The sequence below is a fragment of the Loxodonta africana genome, chromosome X (genome assembly GCF_030014295.1).
Source record: "Loxodonta africana isolate mLoxAfr1 chromosome X, mLoxAfr1.hap2, whole genome shotgun sequence".
Classification (NCBI taxonomy): domain Eukaryota; kingdom Metazoa; phylum Chordata; class Mammalia; order Proboscidea; family Elephantidae; genus Loxodonta; species Loxodonta africana.
This window is the reverse complement of record NC_087369.1, coordinates 20719906-20740304: the sequence shown is the minus strand read 5'-3', so window position 1 is coordinate 20740304 and position 20399 is coordinate 20719906.

Below are 20399 nucleotides of genomic sequence, written 5' to 3'. Positions count from 1 at the left end.
GTATTATCATCCCATGATCCCATAAGCAGTTACAAGTGAGGCCCTGCCTCTCCCAATTACTGGCTTCATCATCTTGTGCAAGTTATGCCTTATCTTTTCTATATTTCAGTTTCCTCATTTATAATTGCACCTACTTCACAGGGTTGTTGTGATGATTAAATGAGCTAAGACATATAGAGTCCTGAGACTGGAACCTGGATGTCAGGCAAGCTCACTACTGTTGGCTAGAACTAGAAAGCTCTCATTTTCTGAGGAGAAGCTCTACCAGATAAGATAAAAGCAAAGGCTCTTCGAGGCAAGCTGGTAGGAGTAGCGGTGATTTTATCTTTCTCTGACTTGTCACTCTATGTCCCAAACCACTTTTCCTTAGTTCCGGCTGAGCAGGAAAAGCTATTTCATCCTTGGCAGTTCTTCTAAATTCGGTAGACTGTGACTAGATCATTTAGAAAGTTAATGGCAAATCCTGGCTCATGTTCAAATGTACAAATAGTCATAATTTTTTTTCCTGAGCCTTTGATATATAAAGAACAAGTGGACATTGTAATGTTCCCACTTCGAATGTCCAAGGAGTCTTTTATTCACGTTGTTTCAAAGAGACACCAACATGAGCTCTTTGAGGTGGGCAACAGTAACACCATCCACCCCCCAGTACTTTATGAAATCCTGTGATTAGAAGCTGTACATGAGCACTTTTCCTTTTTATTGAACTGATGAAGCATAAGGAGATGGTTCGCTTTTTTGGCATAGTAAGAATCTGCCATCTTAGTTTGGGTCAACTGGATGTTTTGAGAGAGTCTGAGAGTATGATCCCTCCTCCCTCATCTATTCCTTCAAGCTTGTCTGCCTAAATGTTCTATAAAAATCCCACTATTAAAAAGCACTCCTCGAATGAAGAACACCAAGGTCACACGATAACTAAGAGCCCAAGAGACAGAAAGGGCCACATGAACCAGAGACTTACATCATCCTGAGACCAGAAGAACTAGTTGGTGCCCGGCCACAACCGATGACTGCCCTGACAGGGAGCACAACAGAGAACCCCTGAGGGAGCAGGAGATCAGTGGGATGCAGACCCCAAATTCTCACAAAAAGACCAGACTTAATGGTCTGACTGAGACTAGAGGAATCCCTATGGTCATGGTCCCCAAACCTTCTGTTGGCCCAGGACAGGAACCATTCCCGAAGACAACTCATTAGACATGAAAGGGACTGGACAGTGGGTAGGAGAGAGATGCTGATGAAGAGTGAGCTATTTATATCAGGTGGACACTTGAGACTGTGTTGGCATCTCCTGTCTGGAGGGGGGAATGGGAGCATAGAGAGAGTTGGAAGCTGGCAAAATTGTCACGAAAGGAGAGACTGGAAGGGCTGACTCATTAGGGGGAGAGAAAGTGGGAGTATGGAGTAAGGTGTATATAAACTTATATGTGACAGTCTGACTTGATTTGTAAACGTTCACTTGAAGCTCAATCAAAGTTAATTTAAAAAAAAAGCACTCCTCTCTTCTCCCAAATGCCTAAGAAATTTACATATGGACTGAGTGAGAGATGATATTTAGGATTTGGTATTAATTTTGTTAATTGTGATAGTAGCATTGTGGTCAGTTCAATATTTTTTAAAAATCAAAATTAATGCAAAAATCCATGATGAACAAAATATCAATATTTTAAATAAAGACAGGATCACCATTGCCGATTTTTCCTTTCTTTCTTTCTCTGCTTTTCTCTCTCCCTTCCTTCCTTCCTTTTTTTTTCAAGATGCATACTGAAGTGAAATGTAATGACATCCAGGATTTGCTTTAAGAAAACTTCAACAAATAATAATAACAAAAAGCAGGAGGGGCATACTTGATAAAACAAGAATGGTAAAATATCAGTGGTTGTTGAATCTGGGTGAAGAATATAGAGGAGTTACTTGTATCTTCTACTTTTAAGTAATTTTGGAAATTTTCCTAAAAATATATTCAAAAACTTTTCAGGCACTGATTCTCATGCTTGTTTTGGCTCCCTGGGCAACAGGCAGGCACCATCTCTCCCTCCTTCCATGGTATAAGGTGGAGTTTCTCTCCCGGTGAGCTGGCGTGGGTTTCTGGTATGGGTGAGCTAATGAACCCCCTCAGCCCTTGGAGCAGCCAATGGGGCCTAAGTTAAGGGTAGAATTCCGAGTGGCCAGAATTCCTGGTAGCCTTAAGCCCTGAGCAACTTCATCTATCTACCCTAGGGTGCTGTTCAGGTATCACCATTTTCTTCAAGAGCCACATGGTGAAAAAAAAAAAAAACAACAACAAACACTGGTTCGAGGTTGTTCCCAATTAAGATGCAAATATCCCCTGGGAGCAGTCAACTCAGCAAGTTATTATCAACTCTTAACAATTTAGGTGTTTTGCTTATCAGCTCTTATTACCCTGACAACTCAGCAATCAACGAATTTGGGACCTTGGCTAAGCCTGGGTGGGATAAGACCCTGGGGAAGCCTGAGACCTGATTGCTGGGCTCCAGAGTGAGTAGGCCTGAGAGGAAGAGGAGAAGAGAGATGCTGAGAAGGAAGGAGACTGGTAGTGGTGGTGGTGGTGGTAGTGGTTCGAGGATTGTGTGCCAAGAGTGTCCCAGGGAGCCCCAGAAAGGAAAAAGTCCTCGCAGCTTCACATTTTCTCATTCCCCTCAGAACTGAGCGTCTCCTAGGCTGTTGCATAGTGGTGTCATGTAAGACTTCCACAATAAGGAGGAAAAGTAACTCCTTGAAAAACCTTCCTATAGCTTCCACACTCCACAGAAATTTAACCAAATTGTTAAAACATTTGTGCTCAAATGCGCCAGGTGAATTTTATCCCATTATCTTAGTTTGGGTTCCCTCAGAGGCAAAAGTGAGACATCATGGGAGCCACATCAGCCTTAGACTGACTACCTTTGCTCTTTTTTTGTTTTTTAACGTAAGAAATGAATATACTTCTATCTTTTTTAAGGCTGTTTATTTTTGATTTCTGGAATTTACAACCAAACCTAACCCTAAGTGATTCAGAATCCTACAAGGATTGGGGAGATCCTGAGAATAAACCCTACTCTAAGGCTGCAGCAAACACTTGTAGGTGAGCCAGGGAAGCTGAGGTCTTTCCAAGCCAAGAGGGCAGAAAGGAAGTCAATAAAGGTTCAGGAATGAGTCAAAGGAGCAAAAAGAACGTTGGGGACAAAGCTAGGAGTTTCTTCTACGTTTTGCCTTTGTTGACCATGGCGCCTAAATGCAGTCTGGCTTAAATGTAAAGAGGGCAGAAAAGAGATGCTCCCTTGCAGCTTGGTGAGGTAATTCTGAGATGTGTGTTCTATATGGTTTCCCAGAGCTTCTCAGCAGGATTACCCTCCAGTTGCCCATAGTGGCAATTTGCTTGATAACATACTCTGTATTGACTTCCTTCCCTTCTCGCATCTTCTCTTCCTTATCCATCTTTCCCAAGATCACCTCCCAAACAAACAACTTGCACTAGAACTCTTGTCTCAGGTTCTGTTTCTGGGGGGACCCAAACTAAGATATCTAGAGAGATAAGGCCTGAGAAACATCCATTGGATCTGACAGTCAGTTCAATTGGTGAGAACAGTTGAAATGGAGGAGAGGGGAAAGATACCACATCTCAGGGAGATAAGAAAAGAATAGAAGAGGAATGATGGAGAAGATGCTTCAGAAGCAAGGTTATCAACAGAAGAGACATACAGTGGTGGTATCACATTTCAGTTCAACAGGATCTGATCCCCCTTCCTAACAGCATCCTATCAGTCTTTGGGAAGCTTGCCTTTTCCCATTGTATCTTGCCTTGGAGAGAGATGGTATCTGCCTTCCCCAGCGGAAATTAATGGGCCAATTATTATACCCTGATGTAGGCAGATGACCTAGACTAGACCATGGGACATCCTCTCCCAGGTCTTTGAAGCCTGAGTGATATATAAGAATATGAGCAAGCAGCCACCCGAGATACAACAATTGGCCTTTATTCACCTGGAACAGCAGAGAAAGAAAGAAACCCAGGAACTGGAGCAGGAAATGGGCTGTAGGTTTAACTGCCTCTGTAAACTACTACCTCCATTGCTGTAAGACCAGAAGAAATGGATGGTGCCCAGCCACCATTACTGAACATTTTGATCAAGGACCCAACAGATGGATCCTAATCAAAAGGAGGAAAAGCATGGAACAGAACCCCAAATTCATATGGAAACCAGACTTACTGGATCCATTGAGACTAGGAAAACCCCTGAATCTAATGCCCAGAAGGAATCTTTAAACCTTGAGCTGAAACTATCCCAAGAAGCCATTGTTAAACTAAACAACAGTTTAGCCCAGTTAATGAAGAATGTTTGCCTTGAGCATTGTGCTCTTGTAAAGAATTATCTATATGAGTGTAAAAAAAAAAACAAAACAATAATTCATCTAAAATACAGATGAGAACTTTAAGGAGCAGAGAGCCTAAATTAATGGTGACGAAACAATATGGGTAGAGATAGTGACACAATGTGAAGTGTGTAACCATTATCATTGAACTGGGGATGTAGAAATTGCGAACGGATGTGTTTAGTTGTGTATATTGCCACCAAAATAAATAAAATATTTTTAAAAGAATATGAAAATTGGTTAGAAGTTGCTGATTACAGTACCCCTGTGCTCACCAGGCTCTTTCAAGTCTTCCTTTTGTACCCCAAATTCTTGCAACAAACTTTCGCTCATGATTACCACAAGCAGTTTCTGCAGCCAAGAAACCTGATTAATAAACAAACAAAAAAAATCCCAGTGTCATTGAGTCAATTTCGACTCATAGCAACCCTACAGGGCAGAGTAGAGCAGCCCTATGGGGTTTCTAAGGAGCAGCTGGTGGTTTGGAACTGCTGACCTTTATGGTTAGCAGCCGTAGTGCTTAACCACTGCGCCACCAGGGCTCCAATTAATAAATGAGGGCTGCAACTAAGAGTTTCATAGAGTGAGAGTGAGTTTTTTCTACTCGATTTTTTTTTCCGACTATAAAAGCAACCTGTGCTCAATGTAGGAGGAGCCCTGGTGACGCAGTGGTTACAAGCGCTGGGCTGCTAACCAAAAGGTGGACAGTTTCGCCCACCTGGAAAGAGGTGGCGGTCTGCTTCCGTAAAGATTTACAGTCTTGGAAACCCTATGAGGCAGTTCTACTCTGTCCTATAAGGGTCTCTATGAGTCGGAATTGTCTCCACAGCAATGGGTTTGGGGTTTTTGTTTGTTTGGCTCAACGGAGAAAATTGAGAAAGTACAGAGAAGTATTCAGAACATGCGACGACAACCTCTTAACCCCATTACGCAAGGCAAACACTATTAACTTCTTGACATAATTCCTTCTAGTATTTTTTCCATGCATTTTTCATTTAGTTGACATGATACTGTTTATGTAATTTAGCATCCAGTTTACAGATTTTGATGTACTATTTTTTCTTTCTTTCTTTACTTAACATTACACTATATATCATTTATTTATTTTAATAGAAATTCCTCAAACATAATTTTGATGATTCATAATATTGTCATATGGATATACCACACTTTTCTAATAATTTTCACCATTGTTTACTATTCTGGGTCCCTCAACATTATCATAAATAATATTTCCCTCAGCATCTTTGTTCATAAATCTTGGTCTGGCAGTTCTGATTCTATCGGTAGGCTTGATTCCCAGAAGTGGAATTATTATTTCAAAAGGAATGAATATCTTAAAAGCTTTGGAGAGCTAGTGCCAGAATCATCTCCAGATTAATAAGATACCAATTTATATTTCCATCAGCGCTCTCGCCAGGATTTTTAAAAACAATTTATGTGAGAGAAAGGAGTTATCTCGTTGCTGATTTCCTTTTTTTTCCCCTTCTTTTCAGTTTCCTTCTTTCTGAAGTCTTTTTGCATTAATAGTTTTCTCAGGGATTTGCACAAATTCATTATATATTAAAGTTATTATCATATGCTATGAAAATAGCGTGCACCTCCTATGTATGTTTGCCAACTGCACCCTTCCTCCTCGAGGTGTTTTCATAAGCGCTCACAGCTCTGCCAATTATTTTTGCACGTTGCTGTGAAAAAATTTGCACATTGTGCTTACGAAAATAGCTCTGGGGGGTGGGGAGGGAGAGAGCCACTGGCAACAAATGTGGAGAAGCCTTGTTATTTGTATAAAAATAGGGTAACCTTCTGTTACATTTCTTGAAAATATTTTTGTCTCAGCTTGTTTACTTTTTCAATCTGATTGTGTTGCTTTTAGCTATGCAAAAGTTTTACATTTTTATATTGTTAAGTCTAGCACGCTTTTTTTCCTTGCTTTAACCTTGTAAAGTCCTCCCTGACCCCAGTATTTGATATTCATTTTGAATAGCGTTTTCCTATCGACTTCTCTTGTTCAGTAATATTGCTATGGGTGCTGTCTTTTGCCTGCCTTTGTTTGATGTCTTTATTCATTCACCCTTTTAGTTTTAACCTTTCGGTGTAATTTTGTTTTGAATTGTCTTTTACAAGCAGCACATAATCGTGTTTTGTTTGTTTTTAGCCCAATGTCAGCACCTCTGTCTTTTATTACAGAAGTGTGAAACATTTATAATTAGCGTAATAACTGATGCCTTCAATTCCATGTCTGGCATCTTTTTCATACTCTTTTAGGCTTCCTTGCTATTTTTGACGTTTTCTTGCCCTCGTCATTTGCATGTTTTTTGCTTTCTTTCCTTCGATAGTAATTTGGAAGGCAGTTCTTCATTCCAGTAGTGCTCCCATTTAAAGTTTATTAAATATGACCCTGAACCTGTATTTCTCTAGTTTTCAAAATGAAGAGCAAAATTTTTTATACCGTCTATCTAAAAATTAAGTGTGTTTTTTGTTTGTTTCGTTTCATTTTGTTTTTACCCCCCACAAATTCCCATCTTTGTTAATGTCATCTGGAATTATAAAGTTCAGACAATTATTATGCCGTATCTATTATACAAATGTTCTTTTCCAAGACTTGGTTTTAGATTCTGCATTTGATTTAGTAAGCACGTTTATAATAATTATTTTTATTTAACTAAATATTTAATTGACTTCCAAGTCACTGCCAATCCTTTGGAAACACTGTTGGCGTAGTGGTTAAGTGCTACGGCTGCTAACAAAAAGGTCAGCAGTTTGAATCCACCAGGCGCTCCCTGGAAACTCTATGGGACGTTCTACGCTATGAGTCTGAATTGACTCGATGGCAACGGGTTTGGGTTTTTTTGGTTTTGCCAATCCTTTTATGGTATGGTATGGTACAACTGTCTAAACGAGGGCAAGTGTATCAGACTCATCTGGAGAGGTTCTTTGTAATTCACATTCCTTGACTCTACTTGTCACTTGTTACTGAGTGCCATTGAGTTGATTCTGACTCATAGTAACCCCATGTGACAGAGTATAACTGCCCCATAGGGTTTTCATTTCTTTGTGGCACAGTGGTTAAGAGCTCTGGCTGCTAACCAAAAGGTGGGCAGTTCAAATCCACCAGCCGCTCCTTGGAAACCCTATGGGGCAATTCTACTCAGTTCTATAGGATCACTATGAGTTGGAATCTTCTCAAAGACAGCAGGTTAATCTTTACGGAAGCAGATTGCCAAGTCTTTCTCTCTCAGAGCCACTGGGTGAGTTTGAATCACCTACCTTTGCGTTAGCAGGCCAGCACTTAACCATTGCACTACCAGGGCTCCTTACATACCACTTATACTATATATATATATACATTTCCGTCCAGTCAGTTCCAACTCATAGTGACCCTAACTCATACCACTTAGAGATTCAAATTCTCTGTGGCTAGGAAGCCTGTGCATGGCTCCATTAGGCCTCAGCCCTATTGCTCTCTGAGAGTTATAGAGTCTGAATGTCTATAGAGGAAATTGTAGGAGGGAGGATGAGAGAGGGTAAAGCAGGGCTTTAGGAAAGGGCTTCCTGGGAGTAGGGAGTGGTCCTGGTTTTCCAATCAGTCCAAGTGATGCATTGAAAGCAGCCCCTCCATCTTTCCAATCTCCAGTGGAGAACTGCTGGGAAAATAGAAGGGAATGAGGTTGGAAAACTAGCTTCAAATTCTTACCCTTGTTTGTAGGTTCCAAACAAGTTACTTAATCTCTGAACCTCAATTTTTTCATCTGTAAAACTAGTTAATTCTTATTTAACCCACATGCACCACTTGTTAAAATCCATTCCCCCCAATCAACCTGCTCTCTGGTGCTTTCGTAAGCCATAGATAGCTACCCTGAAACTTTATTCCTTCTTACCCTTCATTCATCAAAACTCTAGCAGTGCTGTTCAGTTGAATTTTCTGGAATGAGCTACTGAGCACCTGACCTGTAGCTAGTGAGATTGAGAAACTGAATTTTTAATTGTAGTTAATTTAAATTGGAAGTAGCCATATGAGGCTGTTGTTTTAGGTTCCATTGAGTCGGTTCCGACTCACAGCAACCTTATATACAACAGAACCAAACACTGCCCAGTCCTGTGCCACCCTCACAATTGTTGTTATGCTTGAGCCCATTATTGCAGCCACCGTGTCACCCATCTCATTGAGGGTCTTCCTCTTTTTCGCTGACCCTCTACTTTACCAAGCATGATGTCCTTCTCCAGGGACTCATCTCTCCTGACAACATGTTCGAAGTATGTGAGATGTAGTCTCACCATCCTTGCTTCTAAGGAGCATTCTGGTTGTACTTCTTCCAAGACAGATTTGTTCATTCTTTTGGCAGTCTGTGGTGTATTCAATATTCTTCGCCAACACCACGCAATTCAAAGGTGTCAATTCTTTTTCGGTCTTCTTTAGCCTTTGCCCAGGTTTCCACACGCATAGGAGGCAACTGAAAACACATGGCTTGGGTCAGGCGCATCTTAGTCTTCAAGGTGACGTCTTTGCTTTTCAATGCAATATGTCTTCTGATTTCTTGACTGCTGCTGCCATGGGTGTTGATTGTGGATCCAAGTAAAATGGAATACTTGACAACTTCAATCTTTTCCCCATTTATCTTGATGACGCTTATTGGTCCAGTTGTGAGGAATTTTGTTTTCTTTATGTTGAGGTGCAATCCATACTGAAGGCTGTGGTCTTTGATCTTCATCAGTAAGTGCTTCAAGTCCTCTTCGCTTTCAGCAAGTAAGGTTGTGTCATCTGCATATTGCAGGTTGTTAATAAATCTTTCTCCAATCCTGATGCCCCGTTCTTCTTCATATAATCCAGTTTATTGGATTATTTGCTCAGCATACAGATTGAATAACTAGTGAAAGGATACAGCCCCGACACACACTTTTCCTGACTTTAAACCTCACGGTATCACCTTGTTTTGTTACAACAACTGCTGTTTGGTCTATGTACAGGTTCTTCATGAGCACAATTACGTGTTCTGGAATTCTCATTCTTTGCAATGTTATCCATAATTTGTTATGATCCACACAGTTGAATGCCTTTGCATAGTCAATAAAACACAGGTAAACATCCTTCTGGTATTCTCTGCTTTCAGCCAGGATCCGTCTGACATCAGTAATGATATTCCTGCTTCTGCGTCCTCTTCCGAATCTGGCTTGATTGTCTGGCAGTTCCTCTTCGATATACTGCTACAGCCGCTTCTGAATGATCTTCAGCAAAATTTTATTTGTATGTGATATTAATGATATCGTTCGATAATTTCCGCATTCAGTGGGATCACCTTTCTTGGAAATAGGCATAAATATGAATCTTTTCTAGTCGGCTGGCCAGGTAGCTGTCTTCCAAATTTCTTGGCATAGACAAGTGAGTACTTCCAGCGCTGCATCCATTTGTTGAAACATCTCAATTGGTATTCCGTCAGTTCCTGGAGCCTTGTTTTTCGCCAATGCCTTCAGTGCAGCTCGGACTTCTTCGTTCAGTACCTTTGGTTCCTGCTCATATGGTACTTCCTGAAATGGTTGAACGTCGACCAATTCTTTTTGGTATAGTGACTCTGTATTCCTTTCATCTTCTTTTGATGCTTCCTGAGTCGTTCAATATTTTCCCCACAGAATCAGTAGCTACCATATTGGACAGCACAACTCTGTAGGGTTTCTTTCTTGCCCGAAAAGCTCTTATTAAATTAATGGTCAGTTTTACAATTAATGCATCTTAGAAAAGAGTAAATGCAATGATTTAATTTTAGACAAAAATTTCTATGGTGTATTTGCAGATTTGCACACATAATTTTTAATTTTGTCCTTTTCCTTTAAAAACAAATACACGATTACTCAATGGGGGTCAAGATGAAGCAGAAGGTTTCCTGCTTGGAGCATACCTAATGACATCTGTCCTTGCCACAGTGATATCATGTTTCTTAGTTTCATTTGGAGCAAGAGGGGGAAAAGAAGATTCAGAGAAGAGGTTAAGAGCATGGGGAATTTTCCTGAGGACAGACCAGAATGAAAGTGCTTTGGAGGTTGGAGAGAAGTACAATATGGGATCAGATGGGTCAAGTGGCTTCCATGTTTACTGTACCTTGACCCACAGTATAAAATGCAGTTTACAGTTTAACCCAGTATACACATACATACATATAAAAATGGAAATAAAGATTTCACAAGAGCAATACCTAGTTTTAGTACATGTAATGCGTTCTGGTATTTTCTATTCTACAGTATTCTAGCCTTTTCTGTGCCATTCCTTTGTATGGTATTCTCTTCTATTTTATTTGATTTAATTTTTAAAATGCTGGTCAAGGTTCACTAAATTGACTTCATGACCCTCTATGGGGTTTTTGTCTGTAGTTTGATGAGCAGACTCACGGAGCCATGTGGGACTGAGGGTCTGAGTGAAGAAGGTTGACTTGAGAGTGCTCAGCTTCAGATGCCCCAATGGTTTCCAAGGCGCAGTGTGATGGTGAGCTGTATGGAAGGCGGGGGCAGAAGTGTGGCTATTGCTAGCAGCACGCAGAGCTTTGGGGGCCCCTCACCATTCCCGCCCTTGGAGGTTTGGAGGCCTGATGAGCAGCGTTCTCATCCTTTGTTGTTGCTGGTTAGTTGTGAAGTGGATTCCGACTCCTGGCGACCCTGTGTATGCAAAGTAGAACTGCTCCATAGTGTTTGCAATGGTTGTGACCTTTCAGAAGCAGATCACCAGTCCTATCTACCAAGGCACCTCTGGGTAGTTCGAACTGCCAACCTTTCAGTTAGCAGTCAAGTGCTTAACCATTTGTGCCACACGGGGACTCCATTCTTGCCCTCGAACCAGTTGCCATAGAGTCAGTTCTGACTCATAGTGACCCTGTATGATTCTTGTCCTTAGCTTACCAATATCTGCTCACCATTTTCACCTGGAACTGTTTTATTGTAGTTATTGTTGTTTTAGGATGGCCGAGACATGAATCTGTTTGTATGCTGGAAGAAGTTAGAGTTTAAAAAAAAAAGTTGTTAGTCTTAATCAGCTTATCAAACTACCCATTGCCGCTGAGTTGATTCCTCTAGGATACAGTAGAACTGCCCCATAGGGTTTCCAAGGAGCACCTGGTGGATTCGAACTGCTGAACTTTTGGTTAGCAGCTTAACTCTTAACCACAATGCCACCAGGGTTTAGCATATGAAACAAGCTGGAGTGGGGAAATGAAGGGAAGCAAAAATTCAGGGAGAGGAAAATGGTAGCATAAAACTGGAGATGCTGATTAAACCCCGTTGCTGTCAATTCTAACTCATAGCAACCCTATAGGACAGAGTAGAAGTGCCCCATAGGGTTTCCAAACAGTGGCTGGTGGATTCGAACTTCTGACCTATTGGTTAACAGCTGAAGCTCTTAACCACTGCGTTGCCAGGGCTCCAAGCTGCTGATTAGAGCACCCGAAATTCATGGGTTCTTATATAGTCAGTAAGTACCAGTGGATTTTTGTGTTTAGGCAGAGACTAAGAAATGGATACAATTAAAACCATAATCACAATAATAAACCAAAAACCAAAGCAGCGGCCGCTGAGTCGATTCTGACTCATGGCAACACCACAAGTGGAGAGTAGAACTGCTCCATAGTGTTTTCAAAGCTGTGACCTTTCGAAAGCAAAGAGCCAGGCCTTTCTTACAAGACCCCTCTGGCTGGGTTTGAGCTGCCAACCTTTCAGTTAGTATTCAAGAGCTTAACTGTTTGTGCCCCTCAGGGACTCTTAATCACAGTAATAGTTGAAGGAAAAAACAAATATATGCATCATATTAACACTGTGTAAGGCCGCAATGTCAAACATAATACATGAGTGCTAGTGATTCTCAGACTAAAGAGAGAATGAGATCATAAAGTCATCCATAACCCCACTACCCCATTATATTTTCTTTAGATATTTTAAACATGGTACAAATAAATCTCTGCTACCTTAGTGAAAAAAGAAGTTGGTTAAACTCAAGTAGTCAACTTGGCTTTTAAAATATAAGTGTCCATGCTTGCTTATATTAATATATCTAATAAAAAATCCCTGTGATCACATTTGGCTTATTGATCAATGTTTGCTTCAAGGTTCACTTACCATAAACGAGAACTGGAAGTTCTTTTGCAACTGGATAGACAGGCTGTCTAGTCTTAATATGCTATTTCTGAGAACATTTGAAGAACAGAACACCATTTTCTTTGCAAACATTAACTTGCCACATCATACAAAATGATTCCCCCTTGGGCCACCTTTATCAGGATGGCACCACTCTCAGTTTTCCAGATATGGAACAGCTCAATTCTCTCTCTGAGACTGTGTAGAAGCATCACTGACCCACGCTGATGCTAAATTAGGAAATTGATTGGTTCTCATCCAATACAGCTAAACCAGATGGCTTCCTGTAGCAACCAATTCCATCTATTTTTAAACCCACATTTAATAGATTTCTGCATTGCCTGCCTTTTTCATTTGTTAGTCTCCTCAGGAGGGAGAAAAGGGGCACTTTTTTTTTTGTAGTGGTACAGAATTTAGATTTTATTCATGGTACAATGGAAAGCCATTGAAAGGTTTTAAGTAGAGGGGCAACATGTTTTTTTTTTTAGTACAATTTTATTTATTTTGTTGTTAAAAAATATACACAGCAAAATATACACCAATTCAACAGTTAATACATGTACCATTCAGTGACATTAATTACAATTCTTTGAATTGTGTAACCATTCTCACCCTCCTTTTCTGAGTTGTTCCCTCCCCATTAAGATAAGTTCACTGCCCCCCTAAGGTCAACCACCCGCTACCTTCCAGTCCATTCCAACTCAAAGCAACCCTATAGGCCAGAGTAGAACTGCCCCGTAGGGTTTCCAAGGCTTTACGGAGGCAGATTGCCACATCTTTCTCCCGCGGAGCAGCTGGAAGGTTCGAACCGCCAATATTTTGGTTAGCAGCAGAGCGCTTTAACCACGGCACCACCAGGGCTCCTTGCCCCTAAGGTTAAGGGACACATTTTTAGTGCGCTCTTTTTTGTAAGGATAAAATAAGATCTTCCTGTTCATGGAAAATAAAAAGGTAAATTAAAATGAAATACACCAAAACCCAGCACTGTCGAGTCGATTCCGAATGAAATAGAGAATGGATAAAAATCATCCATAACCCCACTACCCACTATAAGGTTTTAGCATATTTCCTTTAAATATTCTCAATGCATTTTGATAGTAAAAATCATGCTATGTATACAGTCTTTCCAACACTATTCTCATTCTACTTAAAGCTCTCCCGAAGCATTATTTTTCGTAGCTACTAAATGTTTCTTTCTGCGTACCCAGTGGAGGTAGGGAGATGGCAGTCCAGGGTAGGAGCCAGACTGCAAATGTAGTTCAAACACAAGCCAAGGCCAGGGCCAGATCAGTGATGTGTCAAAGAGCCAAGGTGGTCGCCAGGACAAGCAGACCAAGAGAAGGCCCAAAGGCAGTACAAAGTCGATGAGCCGCGGAGTATAATGTTGGGCAGAGGAGAATTTATTTGTTCCAAGAGATTAAATGCACCAGCAAGACGTGGGTGTAAATGTGCCATAATATCTAAGCCCTGGGTTCCAGGCCTCACAGTCTGTGGGTGCTGAAAGATCCCTTTGATAGGAACACTTGCATCTCATGAGTGCTCAACCTCACCCACTCACGCAAAACTCCCAGTCCCTTTTGAAGTCTCTGCTGAGTGTCTGGGGGAAAGCAAGGGACACTTTATGTATACACAACCTCCAGTCTGGGCCTCAGCTCTCTGTGGCTTCGGCTTCTCCGAGTTCTGTCACAGACTCTGAGCCCTGTTCAGAAAGGATGTCCACTTCACCCAAGCTCTACCCCATAAAGGGACAAACTCCTGGAGATGCAATCCGGCCACTCATGATCCTCACACCCTTCTACTACCCAGCAGCCTCTTTATATGATAGAGTCTGGGTTGGGCTCCCTTATTCATCATATTCCTTTGGAGGAGAGAATCCCGCAGCAAAGTCGCTGGGGCCCTGAAGTGTAGAGAAATCAATGGGGCAGCTATTTTCCTTCACACACGCAGGCCTCCCTGCACTGCCCCCACAGTGTACTCTGAATCATACTGTACTAGCCACTCCCCTCGGAATCTCCAGCTGTGGCTGGATCCACCTTGTCACGCCCAGTCCCTTCTTTTCCAGGATTAAGTCTTAATCAAAGACCCAACAGTCCCTCCCTGGAAGCCAGCTTCTGCTGGCATCCTCTTCCTTTTGACTGAGGCCACCTGACACGTCTGTATATATTTAAAGTCCACTTGTGGGCTTGAGTCAATACTGTTCTGCTTCAATGTCCATGTGATTCAGTTAGTCCAAATCTACACTCAAAGGGTGGGAACACCCGACATATCTGAGTCTCTGCTCTGGCCTAACAGGGACCTCTGCTGCAGTTAGCCATTCTCCTACTAAGGGGATTTTAGAGCAGTCCGCTATTACAAATAATACTGTAGTAAGTATCTTCTTTAAAAAATATAATTTTATTTACTTTGCTGTTGTTGAGAACATACACAGCAAAACATACACCAATACAACAGTTTCTATGTGTACAATTCAGTGACATTGTTGAGTACATTCTTTGCGTTGCGCAACCATTCCCACCCTCCTTTTCTGAGTTGTTCCTCCCCCTTTAACATAAACATACTGCCCCTGAAGGTTCCTATCTAACCTTTCAAGTTGCTGTTGTGAATTTAATCCCATACAGATAGTTCTTAAAAGAGCATAATGCTCAAGGCACACACTTTGTACTAGCTAAGCTAAACTATTGTTTTGTTTTAAGAAAACTTCGGGGGATATTTTTGGTTTAAGGTTTAAGAGATTATCTCAGGGCAATAGTTTCAGGGGTTCATTCAGCCTTCATGGCTCCAGAAGTCTGGAGTCCATGAGAATTTGAAACTCTGTTCTGCCTTTTCCTCCTTTTGATCAGGATTCTTTGATCAAAATGGAATCTTTGATCAAAATGTTCAGAAATGGTAGCCAGGCACCATCCAGTTGTTCTGGTCTCATGGCAAAGGGGGCAGTTGTTCATGGAGGCAATTAGCCACACATTCCGTATCCTCCTCCTATTCCTGACTCTCCTTCTCCCTCTATTGCTCCAGGTGAATAAAGACCAACTGTTGTGACTTTGATGTAGTAAGCATCTTTTTAAAGAACACTGGTGGTGGAACGGTTAAGTGCTAGGCTGCTAACTGAAGGTGGCAGTTTGAAAGTTTGAACCCACCTAGCTACTCTTCAAGGCAAAGACCTCGCAATCTGCTCCCATAAAGATTGCAGCCTAGAAAACCCTATGGAAAAGTTCTACTCTGTCACATGGGGTCACTATGAGTTGAAAATCAACTCAACAGCCCATCATCACAACAATAAGCATCTTTTTTCATAAATTTCTGGTAATCATCCACGTTTCTGGTAATTTCTTTCTGGAAGATTCCTAAAAGTGGAATTACATAGTCAAAAGGCTCTTGTTACATAATGCAAATTGATTTTCACAATAGTGGCTTCTACTTTTACTCGCACCTGCCACGTAGGACCATAGAAAAAACAAATTTAGAATATATTCCTGTGTTTCTACGGGTATGAATGGGTGGTGGCTACACTGAATATTGGAGTTACAGCCAGAAAGCCTGGGTTTAAGCCCGGGCTTGCCAACTCCGTGACCTAGGTGGATCACTTAGTTTCCTAAGACTCTGTTTCTTCATATGTACAATGGTATTAATGACACCTTCCCAAAGGTGTTGGATGGAATACATGAGAAATAGTATGTACAAGGCTTAATTCCTATCCTCTTTCAGCTCTGCTTGGAGACTAAGCTGGGAACCTATGAGAATTTATATTTTAATGACCAAAAGTGGTCTAACGGACAACCTTTCCCAGCAACCTTCACCAGTGCTAGGCAAGTGGGAGCGATGTTTTTTCTTTGTAGCTGACTGAGCGTGGAGACTGGAGATGGGGGGCCATCCCCGCCTGCTCTGCCTTCCAGATGTGGAGGCTCTTCCACACAGATAATAAGCCACACGGCGAACGCAAAACTTTGGATTAGCATTTCTGTTTCACGAATGGTTCCACAGCTTTGAATTCAGCTGAATGCCACACTTGCCAACAACAGCAAAGTAAGAATACAATTAATCCCAACATTATTACATGAGTGGCTTTCGTTTCACATCTAATATTTATTTTCCTCAAGAGGAAGCCAGGGCCAAGCATGTTATAGCCATCCAGTCTGAAGGTCAGAAGGTACTGGTGGAGGGGAGGCAAGCGTTTCTGGGGGAAGCAGAAACTGTGGCTGACTTTAGTTCATGTCCCAATGGGTAACTGTCACTGACCATTTTTATGGACTAAAGCAATTAAGTGGCATTCTGGACTAACTAAACTAAAACCATGAGATGAGTGAACAAATGTAGATTAGTCTCTGAGTCTTTGAATCTTCCTACCCATCCACTCCCTGCAACCTCAGCTTCAAACCATAGTATGTTAGCTGTAAAATGGATCTTAGAGCACAACTTCCTTGTTGTACAGATGAAAACACTGAGGTTCAGAGAAGTTACATGACCTGTTCAATGTCATCCAGCCTATTATGGGCAGAGCCAAGACAGAGCTGAGGCCTCTTATTCTGCTCAGTCTGCATGTCTTCACATGCATTTGTGAAGTGTTTATCATTACAGTGGGAGGCCCTGGGTGGTACAAAAGGTTAAGCTGCTAACCGAAAGGTTGTCGATTCTAGTCCATCCAGAGGTACCTTGGAAGAAAGGCCTGGCGATCTACTTCCAAAAAAATCAGCCATTGAAAATCCTATGGAGCATGGTTGTACTCTGACACACATGGGGCACCGTGAGTTAAGTTGACTCAACAGCAGTTGGGTTTTCTTTTTTTTTTTTCTTTTATCATTACTGTATCTATGGGCTGTGTGTAATTTTCCTCTGAAGTTAAAGTGATTTTGAGTATAAGAAACATATAGAAGGACATTCACATGAGGAATTCTGTTCTAACTGGCCTGATAAGAGCTCTATCTCTACAATGAAAAAACTGAAGAAAAAGCTGTTTCCAACCTATCTACAGAAACCCTGGTGGTGTATTTACAGTAAATTTGTAAGTGCACAGAAGTACTTTGAACTTCTCTTAAGTAGGAGAAAGGTAGAAGCATAATGCCCAGATGACTTTTCTTACCCTCCTGTAAGCTTTTTTATTCTACAAATATTTAGTAACCACTTAAGAGAGTGAGGAGCCTATTCAGGCAACTGGGAGCAGGGTCAGTGGACAGGAGCATGGGACACATGCAAGAGCATGGTAGGCCAAAGGCTGGGGAGGGGGATGGGCCAGATGATAAGAGGAGTTTGGACTTTTGTTTCCACTTGGAATGTAGGGGACTAGGAAAGGGTTTTGAACAGGGGAAAGGACACATCTGAGCAATGTTTTAGGAGGAGACGTGATCTTGGAGCAGTGTGTGATAAAAAAGGGAAGGAAGGGAGATTGAAGTCAGGGAGGCCAGTTGGGAAAGGTATAAAATTATCAAGGAAAAAAGTAGAAAGACCTGAATTAGGGTTTCAGAACTAGGACTTATCTTTGTTCAGGTGCAGGTACAAGCAGATCCTAAGACAAGGATTCAAGTGCAAGTCATTTCTTTGAGAGCTGATTCCAGGAACCATTGGTTGGAGAGAGGGGAAGTGAGACAGGAAAAGAAAGGTGTGCCTTCAAGCCAGTTACTGGGGAGGGCAACTGGAGCTCAATCCTAGTGGGAAGCTCTGTGAGATAGTGTAGAACGTGCTCAGAGTTCTTCCTTCAAGGAGTGAGGAACATAGAGGATTTATTCACCAGTTCTCCATCCATCACTGGTTGAGAACTGCTGCTAGAAGCACTAACCCTCTGACACTCCCAGCTTGCCCTGCATGTGGGCAGAATATACTCCAACAAAAAAACCTTCAGGAACAGAGTCACAGGTATCCACAGTAAGCAGCCTTAGGAGAGGAGATGTAATGCCAAGGGAATACATGTGGAGTATTGACAGGGTCTGATAAGACCCCCTCTTTCTCCCTGCAGATACTTAATATTAGGCCTGGATATTGTAGAAGGGACTTAAACCCGTTGCTGTCGAGTTGATTCTGACTTGTAGCGAACCTACAGGACAGAGTAGAACTGCCCTATAGAGTTTCCAAGGAGCACCTGGTAGATTTGAACTGCCAACCTTTTACTTAGCAGCCATAGCACTTAACCACTACGATACCAGGGTTTCCAGACACGACTTAGCACTCTGTAAATAGCTGGGTGGGAAGACCTCTGATTTGACTTTCTTTTCTAAATTCTGTGAATCCTTCACCTTCAAAAATAGACCACGCTGCCTATCACCATACATTGCATTCTGGCCTGTCCCATAACGCAAATTTGCTTGAGGAATCTGTGCTTAGTGTTCTATCTTTCATGGAATCACATTTTAAAAACACTTCTATAATAAGGTTATTAAAGACTGCAAATGATCATCATGAAGGTATTAGCCAGGCATGCCATACCCAAGGTAGGAAAGAAAAACATATTAACTAAACTTGCCATAACTTACTTCAGTGTAGTTGGCAACAGGCAAACCATCCATCTCCATCATTTACTAGAATTAATTCAAAGTCCGGCTAGGGTTCAACTGAAAATAGAAACTTGCCAGGATTTCAAATTGGAAACCATTCGACATTCAAACCAGCATGACATATTTTCTTTTCAGAACCACCCGACTCAAAATTTAAGAAATCTGAGGAATTTCTGAAAAATTCCATAACAGGTCAATGACGATTTACTCAAAGAAGAGAAGAGTGACTTTCTCAGGGAAACAATAAGTTGCTTGCATTTGTGGACCTGAAAACTCACTTTCTCTCTCTCTCTCTATTCAGTTACTTTATTGGGGGGTAGGGAGTGGGAAAGCGCTAACAGCTCCCAGGGTAGATTTTTGAGTGCTGAGGTCCACCCAATGAACTCCAGAGCCAAGTAACCAACCCTTAGAAAATACATGTACATCATGGAAATAGGAATGCCAGACCCGGGATGGCCTTCATGAGAGGGGATGAACATAAAGTCCAAAATGAAAACACAGCACTCCCCAGTGAGGCGCCTGACTCCTGACTTCCACTTGCTCTTCTCTTTTGATACCAAACCCACGCAGTCTCCAGAATTTGGTCTAGGAGACAGGGGGCAGCACCCGTGACTTCACTACCAAACCGGAGTGGCCTGAGGGATGACCCAGATCTGGCCGAATCCATTTTCATTAAGCCAAACAAAAAAAACCATTGCCGTCGAGTCAATTCTGACTCATATTGACCCTTTATGACAGAGTAGAACTGCCCCATAGGGTTTCCAAGGAATGGCTCGTGGATTCGAACTGCCGACCTTTTTGGTTAGCAGCCGAGCTCTTAACCATTGTGCCACCAAGGCTCCTTCATTAAGCCTGTAGATTTTTTTTTAATTCGTTATGCCAGTAGATATTTATTGAGCGCCTACTAAGTGCAAAGTATTGAGTTAAGCATTAGGCAGTTTGTAAAGATGAGGCTGCCCTGGAGGGTCTTAGCATTCAGTAGGACAGATGAGACTCACAATAAAGAACTCTAATATAAAGTCAAAAGAATTAACGCTCCTCCCAGGCTCCATCTTCCTTCTGTGCTTGTAACCTTAAAATAATCATAGCAATAAAAATAATAAAGACCCATTTATAGAACGCTTTCAGTGGTCTTGGTTCTAAAAGTCAGTATTATTACTACCTTATAGGGTCACTATGAGTCGGAATCGACATGACCGCAACAGGTTTGGTTTTTCGGTTTATTTTACAGAGGAAAGCCACGAATAGTTAGTGCACTCGGCTGCTAACCAAAAGGTTGGCAGTTAGAGTCCACAGAGAGGCACCTGGGAAGACAGGCCCAGGGATCTACTTCTGATAACTCAGCCATTGAAAACCCTATGGAGTGCAGTTCTACTCTGATACACATGGGGTCGCCATGAGTGGAAGTTGACTTGACAGCAAAATGCTTTATTT